The sequence below is a fragment of the Dasypus novemcinctus genome, chromosome 13 (assembly GCF_030445035.2).
Source record: "Dasypus novemcinctus isolate mDasNov1 chromosome 13, mDasNov1.1.hap2, whole genome shotgun sequence".
Taxonomy (NCBI): domain Eukaryota; kingdom Metazoa; phylum Chordata; class Mammalia; order Cingulata; family Dasypodidae; genus Dasypus; species Dasypus novemcinctus.
Window position 1 is genome coordinate 74,100,199 of NC_080685.1, and position 19,411 is coordinate 74,119,609.

The window sequence follows — 19,411 nt, forward strand, 5'->3', positions numbered from 1 at the left end:
AAGTTAAGGCAGGACTTTTGAACTTCAGGCTTTGCTACAATGTGTAAAGAATATGCAAGTTGCCGCTCCTGACCTTACAACAAGAAAAAGATGGGCTAATGGAAAATCAACAATGTTTTCTTGAACTTGCAAGAGAATCAAGGTCACAGAGCAAACTGTCACCCAAAACTTCACCACAAATCTGGGCAAGAATGCATCGAAAGAGTCACAGCCGACATCTGCTTACATGGAGCAGAAGTTTCTGAAACCATAAACTGTTAGTAGCAATAAGTGGTCATTGATGAATTCCTGGAGAACAAGTATAGATTAGTGTAAGAGGGAGAAACTCCTGGAGGCTGTAGTCTTGTGGGGGGCAGGGAGCTGTGTGTTGGGGGGCACACTTTCATGTGTTTACTCCAGGAAACTATCAGGTCCTCACAGTAATAATATGAGGCAAAAAATTCTTAGTTTTAGCAGGGGGAGGGTAAAAGTAATCATTGTGATATACTCCCAGAGCCTTCTCCATAATATAGGGCTATTCTCCAAAGGAAAGATATTACCAGAGCCTTATCCCATCCGGGGGAAGGACACTCCTCCCATTCCACTATATAGCTGTCCTACCTCACCTATAGAGAAAAAGGAAAATCATTAGGGATCAGGTATCAAGGAAATAGATTGGGAATGCTGCAACCAGGGAGGCATTATGAAACTAGTGTAGAGAAGATATATCTTTGGTGAAGTACTTGTGAAGGTCACGGGCAAAGACAGGGTAAAAAATAAAAGGTGATGTTTGATTGTAAGATAATAGAATGCTCTCCTCCTCTTCCACACCTTTGCACAGCACTGATAGGATTCCAGTATTATAACAATGGATTACAGCTGAAAGAACTGTAAGACACAGACACTCTTTGAGAGAGAGTATTTAGAAAAGCACAAAGTCAAGATGGGAGAAGAAACAGTAGAATAAACAAATTTAAAGCCTCTGGCACTTACTGGTAAAACAAACATTAATTACAGCCCAGCTCCTGACCAGATCTTCACATTAAAGTTCTAATTTCCTCAGTTCTTGTTACCTAAAATAACGTTTGTCTTTCAACAAAAATTTCAAGGCATTTCAAATAACAAGGAAAAGAAAACCCTCTGAAGAAACAAAACAATCATCAGAACCAGACTAAAATATATTTTTAATTAGGTAAGAGTAGACATTTTTATTATGTACTTTTCAAACATAGAAAAAAACAGTACAATGAACATAGATTCAAAAATTAACATTTTGTCATGCATGTTTCACAGACACACATACTCATCTACATTTCACTAAACCATTTAAACTATATTATAGAGACATTGTAACATTTCACTCCTAAATATTTCAACATGCAAATTTCTTTTCTAAAAAAAGACATTTTCCTATAAACTACAATACTCTTATCAAGCTCATAAAATTAGCAATAATTACTTTATTTAAAATTTCTTCAGTGCCCCCCATCTTTTATAGATGGCTTTTCTTTTTTTTTTAATTTTTTATTTTTTTTATTGACTTTGTAATAATATTATTACATTATTTAATGTAATAATATTACATTAAAAATATATATATATGTGAGGTCCCATTCAACCCCACCCCCCCCAACAACACTCGTTCCCATCATCATGACACATCCATTGGATTTGGTAAGTACATCTTTGGGCACCTCTGCACCTCATAGACAATGGTCCACATCATGGCCCATACTCTTCTCCATTCCATCCAGTGGGCCCTGTGAGGATTTACAATGTCCGGTGATTACCTCTGAGGCACATCCAGGGCAGCTCCATGTCCCAAAGACGCCTCCACCTCTCATCTCTTCCTGCCTTTCCCCATACCCATCGTCCACCATGTCCACTTTTCCCAATCCAATGCCACCTCTTCTATGTGGACATTGGATTGGTTGTGTCCATTGCACCTCTATGTCAAGAGGAGGCTCAGATTCCACATGGATGCTGGATGCAATCCTCCCATTTTCAGTTGTAATCACTCTAGGCTCAATGGTGTGGTGATTGTCCTTCTTCAACTCCATCTTAGCTGAGTGTGGTAAGTCCAATAAATCAGATTGTAGGTGCTGGAGTCTGTTGAGGCTCAGGACCTGGCTATCACATTGTCAGTCCAGAGATTCAAATCCCCTAAATATATCTTAAACCCCAACATTAACTGCACCTCCAGCACATTAGCATGAAAGTCTTATGAAGGGAGATCCCATCTGAGTCCAGATTCATATAGATGGCTTTTCAAACCTGGGTCCAATCCAGAAGTTCACAATGCATTTAGCTGTTGTGTCTTTTAAATCCCTTAATCTAGAACACTAACTTATTCTATCTCCTTTTTTCTTTTCTGACATTTATGTTTTGAAGAAATGATTCCAGTCATTTTTTACAACACTCCATATTCTGGCTGTCTCATCATTTCTTTTGTGCCATATTTGACTGGTTCCTTTATCCCTTGTGTTTTCCCTAAAATCAGAAACAAAGCAATTTGTGTTTCTATGATAAACCATTCTGAAAAGGTTACATGCTGTATGATTCCATTTATATGACATTCATGAACATGGAGAATTATTGCAATGTGAAAAGTTCAGTGATTGCCAAGGATTTGCAGTTACATGAGTGAAAAGTTGTATAGGTAAAGCATAGTGGATTTTTGGGGCAGTGAAACAATGAAACAATGCTATGATGTTATAATGGATAACACATGAAACAAAGCATTAAAATGCATAGAACTCTCTACAGCACAAAGATTGAACCTTAATGTATGCAAATGTAAAAAATCATTTATGTGGTCTAGGATTCCTGGATGGAATGCAGAATGTTACAAAACAATTAAATTGTATTACAATTGTATGAAAATAACCTCATTGAAGAAGATGGAGGGAAGCTCTTGACCTAAGTAAATGTGGAAATGAGTGGAGTCTTTATGGCTAAAGGCAAAAGACTCAGTACAGATGCACTGTAATCTAGTTGTAACCCATGGGCATGATACCACTATACATGTATGCTGGAAGTGAACAATTAAGTTCAATGGGTGGTGGATGGCTGGAGCCAATTTTCTCACTATTCTAGTTGTAATTTGTAGATAAGGAAGTGGAAGAGAAGAAAATGATTCATGTGGTAAAGGATTACAGTGGGAAATATTAGTATGAACTCATGTTTAGGTTAATACAGATACTGATAGTTATACATAGAAATACTCAAGGAAAAAACTCCACAATAATGGAATTGAATAAACAAACAAATCAGAAAAATAGACAAATCCTCCATGCAGGAGAATTCCAAAAAATTTATGTAGGTACTCTACCTTCAAATGTGGGTGTACATAGTCACTTCTTTCCAAAGAGTAGAATATGGATAGGGTGAAAAAGAGTAGCTTTACAGTGGAGAAACCACAGTCAGATGATCAAGATAAACCTCAATATTGGTGTCATGTTGAAAATATTTAACCCTGATAAAATGTGATGGAATGGTACCTTCACTTTGTGACTTTACTTCCAAAAACCCATAACACCAGCCTCATCATGAAGAAAAAACAGTGGGTAGAGCAAATGCCAATCAAGTAAGGTTCTACAAAATACCTTACCAGTCATGCCCCGAACTGCCAAAGTTATTTTAAAATATCCTGGAAATTTTAAGAAACTCTCACATGCAAGAGGAGCCTGAGCCATGATAATTAAATGTAATGTGGTATCCTAGATAGGATCCTTGGAAAGAAAAGGGCATTAGCAAAAATTAGGAAAATCTTAATTTATCAAGATTTTTCTAGTTTAAGTAATAGTAATACGTCAATATTGCTTCTTTAATTCTGACAAATGCCCAATACTAATTTAAAAGGTTAATGATAGGGAAATCTGGGTGTGGAATTAAGGAAAATCTCTGTACTATAATATTACCACAATTTTTTATCTAAAACTATTCTGAAATAAATAAGTTTATTAAATACAAAATAATATTTAAATTCAGCCTTGTTTTTCTCTGTTTTGTAATATGTAAAAAAGGTGAGTAAACTGATCTTCTATAATTTCTTATCCCTGATATCCAGAGAAAAAAAGTATTTGACAGTTTTACACATATTCTTTCTGATTTATTCTTCCTCATACAAACATAGATACAGGTATTTGTAATGAAATCGTGTGATATGTCTTATTCTATACTTTGCTTGTTTCACTTAACAACCTGTCATGAATACCTTTCCAGTTAGTACTCATGGCACAGCGTCATTTTTTAATAGCTTAATAATATAAAGTGGTATAAATGTGTCAGTCCTTTTAGAGAGTTTAAGTTTATAATGATTTTGTCCTAATTTAACATCGAAATGTGTTATAAATATATTGTTATGTTTTGGTGTTAAGTCTAGTAAATAGTAAAATTTGAACTAAGTCTTGAAAACAGTACAGTTTCATCAAGATTAGGAGGAGCAAGTGAAGGCAAAATGAAAACACAAGAAAGTCAAGAAAATATGAGGTCATCTATTTTGCCTCTGTAGAAGTGTGGGGAGTCTGGCTTCAAACAGAAAGAGATCAAATAAAACATCAAGCTAAGAAGTTAAAAAGTCTATTTTTCCACAAATATGAAGGATTTTTACTGACTGCTTCATAGTCCAATATCATTTTAAAAGTGGAAGTTACCTTTAATATCATAATCAGAGATAATCATCATTAGAAATTGTGTATACATTTCCCACTAAATTTTATTAAGCTACAAAGTAGTTGATGATATATGTTTTTCTTTCAAAGGATTTGCAAAAGTCATTCTGGCCTCTAAAATTTAGGATTATATACTCATTAAACATATTTTGAGCACCATAATACATATCTATTTATTTAGAAATAATATATTTCATTGTTTTACATATATACTATTAACATTAGAACTTGCAAAGATATAAAAATTTTAAAAGGTTATAATAAAGGTAATATTTTGGAGACTTTGAATACCCCCTTTTTGTTTTCACTGAAGTAAAAGCATTAAAATGACAATATAATATTAGCAATATGATTGTATATGCTTTAATTTTAAAAAATCTTAATTTATCATTTTCAATAGAAATTTCAGTATTTGGCTTAGCTTACTGACTAAAAATGTCATTAAGATGCAAATGAAATGATCTCTTTGGATTGCCATCTGAATCATGATTCTCAGTTTCAATAACATTCTTCTGATTACATGGAAGCTTTGAAATTTGCCCAGCAAATATGTATCTTTCTTGTCATTAATCCATAATTCTTGCACATTCATTGGGCATTTTGTTTGTTTTAACAAATGGTCTCAATCTTCTAGATAATCTGATTAAAAATTTATATTTCTAAATTTTAAGGATATTGATAAAAATTACTTTGATTTCAGCAAAAATTTTACACCAAATATTTAATCATTTACAAATGACCACTTTCAATAAAGGTGATTTCCATGCTTCTTTTTGGGGAGATTTGGAATGGAGAGGGTGGGTGTATTAGCTAGCCAAAGGAGTGCTGATGCAAAATACCAGAAACCTGTTGGCTTTTATAAAGGGTATTTATTTGGGGTAGGAGCTTATAGTTATCAAGCTATAAATCATAAGTTACTTCCCTCAGCAAAGACTTTTGCCATGTGTTTGAACAAGATAGCTGCTGATATCTGCCATGGTTCACGCTTCCTGGGTTCCTCTCTTCCAGGGGTTTGCTTCTCTCCAGGCTCAGGGTTTCTCCCTTCTCAGGGCTTGTTTCTTTCTGGGCTCAGGGTTCCTCTCCTCCTGTGACTTGCTTCTCTTTCCTCACAACCAAACTCCTCTATGTGTTTACTTCCCAGGGCTCTAGCTCAAGACTCCGGTATCAAAACTCCAACTCTTGTCCTTTGCCATGTTTTTCATCTGTGAGTCCCCACCCACCAAGGGGCAGGGACTTGACACTCTACTGACATGACCCAATCAAAGCCCTAATCATAATTTAATCACTCCAGGTACAGACAAGTTTACAAACATAATCCAATATCTATTTTGGAATTCATGAACTGTATCAAGCTCCTACAGTGGGGTTATTACCTTCTTTTTCATAGCCAATAATATTTAAAACTGATTGTCCCCTATGACAGACTCTCTTCTTAAATGTAGGGATAGATAGATATACTCATCTAAATTGTACAACCAAATGAAGTGTGTGCTCTTTAATCGTTCCTCTTTAGAGGGAAGGAAATTGAGTTATGAGGAAGTTAAAATATTTGTTAAGGTTACACATTAAGGTGTAGAACTGGAATTTAAACCAAGTTTGCCCAGTTTGTGGTTTTTAACCACGATATTATACCACTATTTTCTATTCAACTGCACAATGTATTACTACTAGCAACCAAATATTGTCACAAGCAAACCAGTAACTTTGAAATGCTTTTCTTCCAGTAAAAAAAAAAAACATCAATAACCTCTGCGTTATTTCCTTTAGAAGCTGCTAAATACATTCATATACATTCACTTTCATTGCCCCACTTGTATCTCAGTTCTCAATTATCATTTTAAAGATTTGACAATTGCTTCCTTAGAAAATAATTATAGCACATGCATTTGCATAGAATGATTAAACTTGCCTAATTCAGATATTTGATGGATATGTTTTCAGGCACCATCCTAAATTCCTAGACCCTATTTTGCATACTAAAGAATCTAACTTCTAATGGGAAATAAATACCCAAGAAAAGTCTACCTTCAATTAATAACCCATAAGATGTTGATCAGATTATTTGAAACATATCACATCAGTTAGATTCATATGCTAGTGGTTAGTACTAGCTCTTAAAGTCCCAGGGCACTACTGCACCCTGTGTGCCAATGATGGAATCAAATGTTTTGGTTTATCTGCCTATCCATATTATTTGAGTGGTAACTGTACAACGAACAAGAGAGAGTTCTGTATCTCTATTTTCCAAGAATCTCTATGCTACCACAGCTTAGTCCCTAAATGAGCATTGACAGGAAATGAAGTTAGTGTGACCCTAATTTTTTTTTTTGCAGTTTATATAATACATAGAAGAATCTTTGCCTGATACTCCTGCATTTATGCTCATTTATCATTCCAGACCATACTCTTCATAGACCTGGGTAGTTGCCAGCAACATTTTCTTGGATCCTGGCAGAAGAGATGAGACTTCTAGATAAGAAACAAAGGGAATTATCATTTAGAGCATAATAAACAGCATGAGCTTCAAGTTCACACTGGCGCCTCCTGTACTGAAGTCTCATGGATGTAAAGCAGAGTGGCCAAGTAGGATGCCACACACCCAGGAGTCTATGTCATAGCTAAGCAACCTCAAGCTTAGGATACCCTTATCTCATATAATGGGCTGCAAACAAACCCGCCTGATCTTTGCTCCAGAAGGAGACATGGTTTTCTCAAAACGGACAGTAAACAAACCTGCCCTCTACTATATATAAATCATTGAAAATACATTTTCGGGCCAAAGGTCAACACTGCCTCTGCTTATAAGATGTTCAGAAATGCAAGGAGCCCAAAGAGAACTATCTCTAACACTATCTCAAACAGCCAGGAACATGTGCTTAAATACAGTCTTAACTGTTCATCTGAGTATGCAGGTTAACAATTATCTCAGTCAGGCTGTTCTTCTGACAAGAATATACTGCTACCTCAGACCAATTCATTTGCAAGGGATGAAGGAAAAACAGCATTAGAACTGAGAAAAAGAACAGAAGGAAGAAAACCAAGAGGATGAGATTTAAAGCACCTCCATAAATTCAATTTGTATCTGTTTCTGCCTATCACATTTAAGTTAGCCTCTATAAATTGCATATTCTTCTGCTTTCCTGTGTCTTTCTGAATTTTCATCTTTCTGACTATGCTAACAGATGCATGCAATATTAGATATGGTAGTACTATGGGCCTTGATTGTTGATCAGTCCTTGGATAACAGGCTGTTGCTTTAAGAGAAGATTCAGGGAATTAGAATAACACAGAAGTTTCTGATAGAATAGGATATAAATTAGAAGGGAGATGAACAGAACTGAAACAGGTAGTTCCTAGGTTCTGGTTAGATGTTGTTTGAATTCTTGGGTGGAATTAGATTAGTTAGAGAGATATGTTAGAAATTCAAAGGAATATTAGAACGTACAAGTAGAGAAAAGCAAGGTAAGCCACATGTTTTAAGATCTGACCAGGACAAATACAAAGATTAAAGCAACACAAAGTATGGTATAGGAACAATGTCCCAGATGCTAGGTTAAAAACCATGAGGTCAATAGATTAGAGACCTTGGATTACTTAAGATATAAAGGTAAGACATGATAAAAGATGAGAAATATCTTGAAGTAATGTGACTAGGGTTTTAGAATGTATAAAGTTATGAATTTCCCCAGGAGGAATAGCCTGCTGGAAATATAAATCACCCTGTTCCCAGGAGCATGTAGAGGCTGTAAAATTGGTTAAGATTTCACGTATTAAGTCCATGGTATACCTACACCTCCACTGTCATTTGAAACTTTGAAACCCAATAATGTTATGACTATTTTATTCTGTTCTTCCTGCATTTCTTTTACATGTCTATCCATATTTTATATATGCACTTAGAAATTGCTTATCCAGTCTTCAGGAGGTGATTCCCCATAGCACAGCAGTTTTGAGGGAGTCCTTCTTAAGGATATCTTAGATGTTTCCTTTTGAGAAAGTTTATTTGGTACTTCTTCCCAATTCCTCATTATTTTTGTTAGCTCTCTTTATGCATAAGTCACTTTCTCTGACCCAAAACTCCTCCTTTAACCCAACTTCTTCCTTAAAACACTGAGATATTAGTTTAACTTAAGTATTCCTCCTTTGTCCATGTTCAACTGAGTCTATTTTCACCTCTGAAATATAAAGACTCCTTGAAATATAGCCCTCTGCTCTTTTATTCCTCAGAAATTTCTTTTTTATACTCCATAACATCCAGTTAAAAGTGTTTCCTAAACCACCATTTGTCCTTCATCTAAACCAATAGCATTAGTTTTTTAAAAGAAAATGCTTGCTTCGTACATTTTATAGAAGGTCCAAATATACAGACAAAAAAACCAAAACAAAACAAAACACATTACATACACTCTTAACTGAAGGAAAAATTTTATGAAATGGTATTTACTAATATTAATTTTGATGTACTCAGAAATTTTCTGTTCTCTTCTATTTCTTTAGAAATATCATAGGGAGCAACTCCATTTATTTGATTTGCTACTCAATAATGGTTCTTCATTTAGCATTTGAAAAACACTAATTTAAGTACCCTGTATTTTTTTTCTGCTTCCCTTGATATCTGCACTGATTCAGACACAGCCTAATTTCTAAGAACAAAATCATCAAAGTGGCAAGATTTTTTAAATTGTTTTTGGCATTTGGAGGTCTGCTACTTTCATGCATATTTTTCTCTACTCTGTCCTAGTGAACTTTGCATCTGTGACATAATATGAGCCATCCATTTCTATTCTTTGTTTGTTAATAAAGTCATCAATTGTTCTTTATTACATATCTTTTAGGAGTATTGGTTGGCAAAAGTGTATATTTTCATTTTAATTCAGCCACTATTATTATAGTAGGAAGGACAACTAGTTCTCCAAAGCTGTAGTTTTTTTTTCTTTCACTGTTAAATAATATAAACAATAAAGACTTCTAATAATTTACTAACATGTTCAGTCAATTTTTTACAGTAATGTATTAAGCATCACATGACTGCAAGTACTCCTTACAACTATTATAGATGATTATCTTTGTATTCTGGACTTAAAAATATTCCTTGAAAATTGGATACCTTTGTCTATTATTAGCAATATCTAAAGCTAAAATAGATACAAAGAGCAAAGACGCCAAATAAAAATTTTTAATATAAATTCTATTTTAAATAATGTTCTTGGTAGTTTCAATTTTTAAAACATTTTTGCCAGTTTCTTATCAAATCGGTTTAGAATATAATTGTTTTTAACTTGTTATATCACTGATGATAGACCTATATAAGGAGTAAAGGTGTCAACTTACTACTTTTCTGTTCATTTGTGAAAGCTTACAAATGCCATTTTCAATGTAATGCTTATTAGCAGAGATTAAAATATTTCAACTTATTTGTCCATCTTGTGCAAACTTGTTTAGATAATATTAAATAATGCCCCCCCACCACCATTTCCCAAAATGCACCGTAGGGTGTTGTATGATCCTGTGGAGAAGCTATGCCTTAGGATGAATTTCCTAAGAGTAAACACAGTCTACCTATTAGCATTAGGAGCATGGCTTTCATCAAGAACTTCTACATCCCAAGTGCCATAATACAGCAGTATAGACTTCATATCATTCAAGAGGTAAACAAGATAGTGAGTGGTAGAAAAAGAAGGTAGATTTATTTATGGAAGGCATGAATGATCTTATTGCTAGAATATTCAACAGAACAGTGGGAGAAAAAACAAAATTTCAGTAAGTTAAGTCATTTTTAAAAGAGTAATTGAAGCCAGTAAGAATGCACACGATTCATGCAAAAAGCTTGATTGCTAAGGAAGGAGAGAATATTACTGCACGTATTTTCAGATCTTTAGCTAAGGGAAATGCTAACAGAATTAAGAAAATTTAAAATAATGATGCAAACTTTCCTGGAAAAATGTGTTCTGAACACAAATTTAATTTCCATTTAAACTGTTCTGTCTCTTTTCATAATAGAATAAATTACTAACACAGATTTTCTGCTTATACCAAACTTTAGCTTCCGTTCCATTTTTCTGAACCTTTGTCTGGCTGTCTCCACACCCAATGACTGTACACCAATGATTATACTGCTTTCTGATTCTAAAAAATGCCATCAAGAATACATTATCTAATTAAACTTTACAAAAAAACTTCATTTACAATTTTTCAAATTCATTTAAAATTGTACTTCTCACTTTCAAAGTCATTAACAGATATCTAATTTAGTATTAATTAGATATCTAATTAGTATTAATTAAACTCATAAGCAAGTTTCTAATTGCTTTGTTCAGATTATTAATAAGCATAGAAATCTCAGAATAGACTAATCTTCAAAATTTATTCTTCTGTAACTTGAACCTCTAAGGACAACTCATCGATAACTCTCCTGAGTTTACCCTCAATTAAGTTTTACACCATGACAAGTTGAAAAGGAGAAAAATAAGGTATTTTAGGTAAAAATATCAATATGAATGACTAAATCATATGCTTTCCATTTATTATAAATGTGACTAAATGAAAAGCTTTCCATTTACACTATTAGGTTCATTTTAATATAGATCTGTCTTATAAGTTAAATAAAATACAACTTCACATATATTGACTGCTTATCTGGTTTGGGGGATAGTTCTCAATATTTTACATGGATTATTTCTTTTATTCTTTCCAACAATCCTATAATTGGTGTACTTATTTTCATTTGAATGAGACTTGAAGCCAAAACACAAAGGAAATCTTAGTCAGTTTCAATTCTGAATCCACTTTACTTCATAAGTGGAATTTATGAAAAAATATATTATGCTTCTTCAGATACTACTGAAAAAAAATTGAGTTTTTCCAATCTTTTTTTTTTATAATTCAAATTTTTGATGATGCAGAGAATTTTTTAAAAAAGGAAATAAACAAAAGGGGAAAAGCTAACATTAGTAAGTACCTAATATGGGCCAGGAACTTTAAGTAGCTGTTCATTCATTCCATCATTTATTCACTCATTCCTCTAGGAAACAAAGATTCAAGGACTATTTTATGTCATGATTTGTTCATAAGGTTTGTATCTAATGAAATGTCGCCAAATCAATCCTTAAATTTTACCACTAGAAAAGTTTTGACATGATGAGTTCAGTGTAATATGGAAGCACAAGAGACCTACCCATGTCTGACAAGAGGGGCATGGAGCCAACAGTTAAGATTTGCCAAACAAAAAGAGAGAAAGAACTGGGATTTGATAATGCAATTGATTAGCTACATCAGCTTTAGCTGCCCAACTACTAAATTTTCATATTAAAGATAAACAGCTTACTTGCTTAAGTCCCTACTGGTTATGTGTTCAAAGATTTATAGTGGAAGCCATTCTAACTTAAATACACATGAAGGAAATATGGTGGTGGAAGTGTCAGGGAGAAAATTCTAGGCAGAAAAAAAAAAAAAAAACCTCATCTTCAGCTGCCATGAAATATGCTTCTTTGTGTTTGTTAACTTTCCCCTCCTACCCTTAAATGATATCAACGTTTTCTCTTTACTTTTAAGCATAAGAATACTCTCAATTTTGCTTTTACAAAGTACAATATGCTATAAAAAGAACTTCAATTGCTCAGTCAGTTGTGGATTTCTATCCTTCTAGGTAGCTTAGACTAACTTCAAATTGAGAGACTGGAGGCTAGGGTATAAAGCGTGGTGCAGTACAGGTGCCTCCTTTTTCTACTTCTTACTCTATGTATTAGTGGATGTCTCTGTCTAGTCCAGTTTTAGAACAAAGGGCAAGGAGAAAAAGTAAGGGGACAAAAGTAACAATGGATTGGGAGTTTTGTAACCTTTCAGGAGAACCCTGTGAACGACAGATGCTCAGTAATGGTACTTTCTCTTCATTAAGTTCTTTTCTGGATTCTTCAAAGGCTGCCTCTGCTGGGAATCTCCAAAATAATATCCCTCCCTAGGTGGGCAATGCATTCTCATATGGTACTCTTGACAGTATTTTTCATAAAACTCCTCTTTTGCTGGAGTCCTCACTCTGGAATGCAGTCTTCTTGGAAGTGTTTTCTTAAGGCAACTCTAGTTCAACTAACTTCCAACAGGGTTCACTTTGCCCACTAGAAGAAATCATCTTGACACTAACACTGATAAAAGTGCAATTTACTTGCACAATAGTTCACTCTAGCTCTGTCCTTGGCAGCAATCAGTTAGCTTCAATCTGTAGCTACTGATAGTTAGGACTAGTCACTGTGAACTCTGGACTGAAGGAATATTTATGAACATCTTCCTGGAATTCTTCCACTATGCTCTCTCCTGGTCCATGCTTGCACTGGCAACTGTAGAACCCTATCACTTAGTTTATGGTGAAAAGGATGAGGAATGCTTTTCTCCACTTTGAGGAAAAGAAAGGATATCACTGAGCTCCTCTACTATTCTCATCAATATCTAGAGTTAGTAGAATTGTTTTGAGTCAATTAAGAGCAAGCACTAAGGATAGTCTAACATTTCTCTTTAGAATATCCGGGTATGTAACACCTATAATTTGCAGGTTTGGGGTTTTATCTCAGGGTAGGAAAAGTCCCATTTAATATTCTGTTGCACATTTTAAAATTTCAGAGAACCAGAAATTCTGGGAAGATGTGAATTACATAAAAAGCTTTTTCTTATTTTTGAATAAAGTGTTGGTTCTCTCTTTAACAAAGCAATAAGTCACAGAAACTCCTTTACTGATCTTAAGCTTACATTAATGAACAGTTTAATCATACTAAGGGGTTCTTCTGAGAAGACTCACTTTCAAGATTGCTCATAAGGCTTTTTAATTTTGTTCTAGCATCTTTTCTTTTTTTTTCTAGACAATAGGCAATTGAACTCTATTTCTTATCAGGGTCATTCTATAACAATGGCTTAGTACTCTCTCAATTACACATAGCTAGACACAAAAGCTGTTTTTAAAAGTATAATTTCTTCATCTTTGTTTTTTAATTTTGTAAATTAATTAATTTAGATTTTTCTGCTATTCTCTTTCTTTAAACTTTAATGTTTGAGAGATATTACTGACATATCTTTATAAACACATCTATCTAATTTGTAACATAACTGGTAGAGGGCAGCTTGCCCAAGTTTCTAATTTTGCATAGTTCTGTCAAGACAGGCAATTAACTTGCAGTACTTATTTTGATGGTACTTATTTTTAAATAATCTGAACTGTGATACCTCAAAATTTGATCTCCTCCACAAATATCCCAGTACTTAAAATATATTTACAGGTATTTATAAAAATTTTTTCTTCCAGATTGTAACTGATGTGTTGGGGTTTGCTTTATTGCCTTAGACCCTCTCCTCACTCCCAAAGTTGGAAGTACTTTTAAAAAAAATCTTTGCTTACTTAGCACTTTTTAAAAAATTAATAGACTTTAGTTTTTAGGACAGTATTAGGTTTACAGAAAAACTGAGCATTAAGTACAGAGTTCCCATATACACCTCCCCACATTTATCATATTATTAAAGTCTTGCATTGGTGGTGTACATTTGCTAAAATTGATCAAACAATATGAATACATTACTGTTAAAGTCCATAGTTTACTACTACATGATTTACTCTGTCTTGTACAGTTCTAAGGATTTTGACAAATGCATAACACTATGTACCTCTAAATACATTAACATGTTAAATACTTTGCCCTGAAAATCCGGTTTCCACCTCTTCATCCTTCCCTACCTCATCCCCCCAAACCCTGATAGCCACTAATCTTTTTACTCTATAATTTTGCTTTTACCAAAATGTCACATATTTGGAGTCATATCATATGAAGCCCTTCCAGACTCATTTCTTTCACTTAGTAATGTGCATTTAATGTATTTCCATGTCTTTTCATGGCTTGATAGCATATTTATATTTATGCTGAATACTATCCCATTGTATCATTGTGTACCACAGTTTGTTTATCCATTTATTTTCTTATCTTTTGAATAGTCCTCATTTCTATTATTTTACATAACTCTTGTTAATAAAGTTCCACTATAAAAATTTGAACTTTCAAGTAATTAGGCATTTGAATCCTTAAGAGCTGTGAGATGATCTTCTTATATATTAGTGTCTTGTCTTTTCTTGTCTTAATTCTATTCATTTTATTCAAATATATATGCACAAGATTGATGGCATAATATCAGTAGAGGAATTATTGGTTAAATTTGATATAAAATTTCTAACTGGAATTTTTAAGCCTCCTTGTGAGCTTTCCAACGCAATTTCTTTCAGTTACTTCCATTTCATAATTAGGTTTCATTTGCTTTTGAAATTTTCCTACTTGTATTGATAAAGGATCTGAACTGATGCGGTAACTTATTATTCTATGAAGCTGGTGTAGCAGTTTGAAAATTTTGTGGACCCCAGAAAGTCATGGCCTTAGGGCTAATCCATTCCTGTGCATGTAAACTTATCGCAGGTGGGACCTTTTGAGTAAATTGCTTCTGTTAAGGGCCTTTGATTAAGGAGTATGAAGCCACAGATACAGGAAAAATGCTGCAAAGATAGAGAGCAACCCAGAAGGTGAGCAAAAAGTCTCCAGGAAACTGAACTGAGATCAACGAAACATAGTAGCTGAGAGGAAAGCACTTTAACCAAAAGCTGAAAACAACAAGGCCTAGAGGAGAGGGCAGAGATGAGTAGGTGCTGCCATGTGCCTGATGGGCAACAGCTGCAGGTCAGGGAGAAACAACTCCTGATGATTTCAGAGACTCAAAACTATAAGCTTTTCACCTAATAAATTCCCATTGTAAAAGCCAACCCATTTCTGGTATATTGTTCCAACAAAGCTTTAGTAAATTAAAATAGCTGGATATATTGTTTTTAAAATATCCTTGGCTTTTGAATTTGTTCTTTATTCTGCATGTCAAATAATAATTCAAAGTAAAAACTTTATTTTTCCTTATATGGACAGAATTTCTATCTCTGGTTCTTTTTTCTTCCTAATGCAGAAAATTTAATCCAGGAACATCTATGTAAATTTACGCAAAGTAAGTATATTTTCAATCAAATTATTGTTTCTCTACCTTCCTCTTGGGGAATTTTATAGTATCCCAGTAGGAATGTTCTTTGAGCTAAGATGTCATTTTCTAACTAAAGGAGTCTGCTCAGCTGTGATTATTTCTTCTGATCCTCAAGCATATTGTCCTTCCACAATCACTTCTCAGAGAATTAATTAAATCTCCATCCTAATCTCTAGATGAACTAGATCATTCTTTTGTTATGTTCTCATCCCAGCCTCAGGGAAACCCCCCTGAAAATTCTTTCCTATTTTTTATTTCTGTCATCTTTTCAGTTATATGGGAATCTTTATAATATTCATTAATACTTTTTAGTGGCTCACTGGGAACTTTAGCACTAACCTAGCCCTTTATTCCTTTCCAGTCTACTATTGCTACACTGTGATACTTTAGCAACAGTTTTTTTTTGGAACTTTTATCTATTTTAGCTCCATTCAGGAATAAGAAACATGTCTACTCTGAAGCGATATCCTCAAATTTAGGGAAGATTTCTATCATTCTCTTCTTATCCCCTACAGCACATTAAGCCCAAAGGAATACAGGAACACCACACCACAACCACAACCATAACCACAACAAAGCTTTCATTTACATAACCTAAACTGCTAAATTCTCTTGCAAGCCAAGAAATTTGGATCTCCTCCCTTTATGATTAAGATGGTGGTAGGGAAGAAGAAATCAGACAGGTAAGTATTTTTCCAGATCAGTTTTTAATATCAGGCTATGAAACCTTGGAATTTCAAAAAATAAGAAAAATATTTGCCTGTTTTTACATTTCTTCTTCTATGGTTCCCTTTCCCAAGGAAGTGGAAAAGGATGGAAGAAAAAAATGCAGAGAGTGCCATAATCTAACAAATCATAATATAAACCACTTCACATGCCACCAGCCAAGCTACTGTCTGCAGGCACATTCTTTGATCCTCAATTTTGAAAAAGAATTATGGTACCAGAATGATTAAACTGTTAGCGTGAGGGTGGTTTTATTATATTTCTTCTTAAAAAATGATAGATTTCCCTCATTTTCATCAAGTAAGGTCATTCATTATTGTCATTTATTTTTATTTTATTTTTTGGAAAACATTCTGGAAATATTTTAATACATTTATTTTCCCTCCTGAACATAAAAAGAGCTTCTAAAGGGATACAGAGTAAAACAATTTGCCACTGAGGAAATGGGAAATTAAGAGGAAGAGAATGACTCTCCTAATTATAGCCTTCTTTCAATTAATTGTATATTATACAATTGGTAGAAGGATGATGGAGCAGTGTACATTTAAGGGAGAGGCTATAAATGCCAAACTACTCTCTTTCTGTAAAATAAATAGCATTGAGAAGGTGGTTGTCTATTTGAAGTAAATTTTTCTTATGAAAATAATAAATCTTGGGGATAGAGGCTCATAAATTCAAATAAGCACTACTTAATACAAAGTAAAATAGCTCCTAAACAGCACACCAAAATAAGAAGAGTCTAAAAGCATGAAATTAAACTCATTAGCTAGACCTGGAAAGTAGATAGTATTATTCTTCTGGGATATGGGAAAAAGAATAAATAAAAAGTCATTTCAGAGTTTTGTGGGTTTTTTTTGCAACTTGTATGAAGTGCTGTCTGTTTCTATTTCAACATTATCTTTATATTCTTATATATAAAGATGTGAATTATTCAAACAGATAGATGTTCACATAAATATTTAATTGCTGTATTGACTTATTGAAATAGTGCTTTATATATGATTTAAGATTAGAGAATAAGTTGCAATATATGTTAACCCTTTATTATCTGTCTTGTGAGTTGTGAAAATTCCTTACCACATAAAAGAATCCCTGAATTAGATGTAATATAGCTCAATTTTTAAACTTATAAATCTTCCTAAACCTAATATTGTAGAAAATGTCATACAGAACTTGAAATTGCTAACACCAGTCTAGAATATATCTAGGTCAATGTATTTTGAATATGAGACATGTTATCAGGTCTAGACATAAGTGTAAACAACATATCATACTTATCTCTTTATATTTTGGGTTTAAAACTGCATTGTATAGATACACACATTAGGCACAGTGAGCACATTTTAATATTCATCATGTAGGAAAAGTATTAATTATTTTTTATCTGTTTTATTATTAATGAGCCAAAACTATGAATGGCTCAATGAATCATTTAGTCATGAATTCAACATTGAACTAAATGGAATATACTGAACTCTAGTTTTAATGAACTCACATTAAAAGTTACCCCATTTGGAAATTTATTTAATTGGACTTTGGTTCTAGGATATGTTTATATATAATAAAATTACAAGAATTTATAATGGATTCTTTGAATGTTAAATACATTGTTTAAAAATTATGTGTCTTATTATGATTGAATATAATCCATTCACACATTTTGATATTACCAAACTAAACCCAAAACAAGCAGAAGGAAGACAATAACAAAGACTAGAATGGAAATAAATGAAGTAAAAAACAAAACAAAACAAAAATAGTGAGACTCAATAAAACCAAAAAGTTGGTTCCTTAAAAAGGTTAATAAAATCAACAAACCATTTGCTAGACTGACTGAGAAAAAAAGAGGGAGGATACAAATAACGAAAATCAGACATGATGGGGGGACATTATCACTGACACCAATGAAATAAAAAAGACTATAGGAAGATATTATGAACAATTGTGCACCAATAATTTAGATGACCTAGATGAAATGACAAATTTTTAGGAACACCCAAATTACCTTCATTGATTCAAAAAGAAACATAGTTCAACAAACCAATTACTAGTTAAGAAAATGAATCAGCAATCAAAAACCTTCCAATGAAGAAAAGCCCAGGACTAGATGTCATCATAGGGCAACTCTACCAAAAATTCCAAGAAAACTTAACTAAAATTCTATCCTAAATCTTCCAAAAAATTTTGAAGAGGTAGAAATTAACCTTAATTCATTTTATGAGGCCAACATCAAACACAAATCAAAGCCAAATAAAAATACCACAAGAAAACTACAGAGAAATATCTCTTACAAATACAGATGTAAAAATCCTCAACAAAATACTACCAAACCAAATCAACAGCATACCATAAGAATTGTACATTATGATCAAGTAGAATTTATCCCTGGTATGCAAGGGTAGTTCAACATAAGAAAAACAGTTCATGTAATGCACCCCACTAACACAATGAAGGGGGAGGAATGACTATATCAATTGATGCCAAAAAGGCATTTGACAAAATCCAGCACCACATCTTGATAAAAAACACATAGGGCACTAGGAATAGAAAGAAACTTCCTCAACATGATAAAAGACATATATGAAAAAGCCCACAGGTAACATCCTATTTAATGGTGAAAGACTGAAAACTTTCCCTCTGATCACGAATAAGACAAAGATACGTCTATCCCTGCTTTTATTCAAAATTGTGCTGGGAATTCTAGCAGAGCAGATAGGAAAGAAAAAGAAATTAAAGGCATCCAAATTAGAAATGAAGAAGTAAAACTTTCACTATTTGCAGATGACATGAAAAAAATCTGTAACAAAGCTAGTAGAGATAATAAATGAATTCAGCAAGGTGGTAGGGTGCAAGCTGAACATGCAAAATCCATAGTGTTTCTATAAATAGTAATAAGCAATCTGAAGAGTAAATAAAGAAAAAAATTCCATTCCTAATACTAAAATACTTAAGTATCTAGGAATAAATCTAACTAAGAATATAAAGGAGTT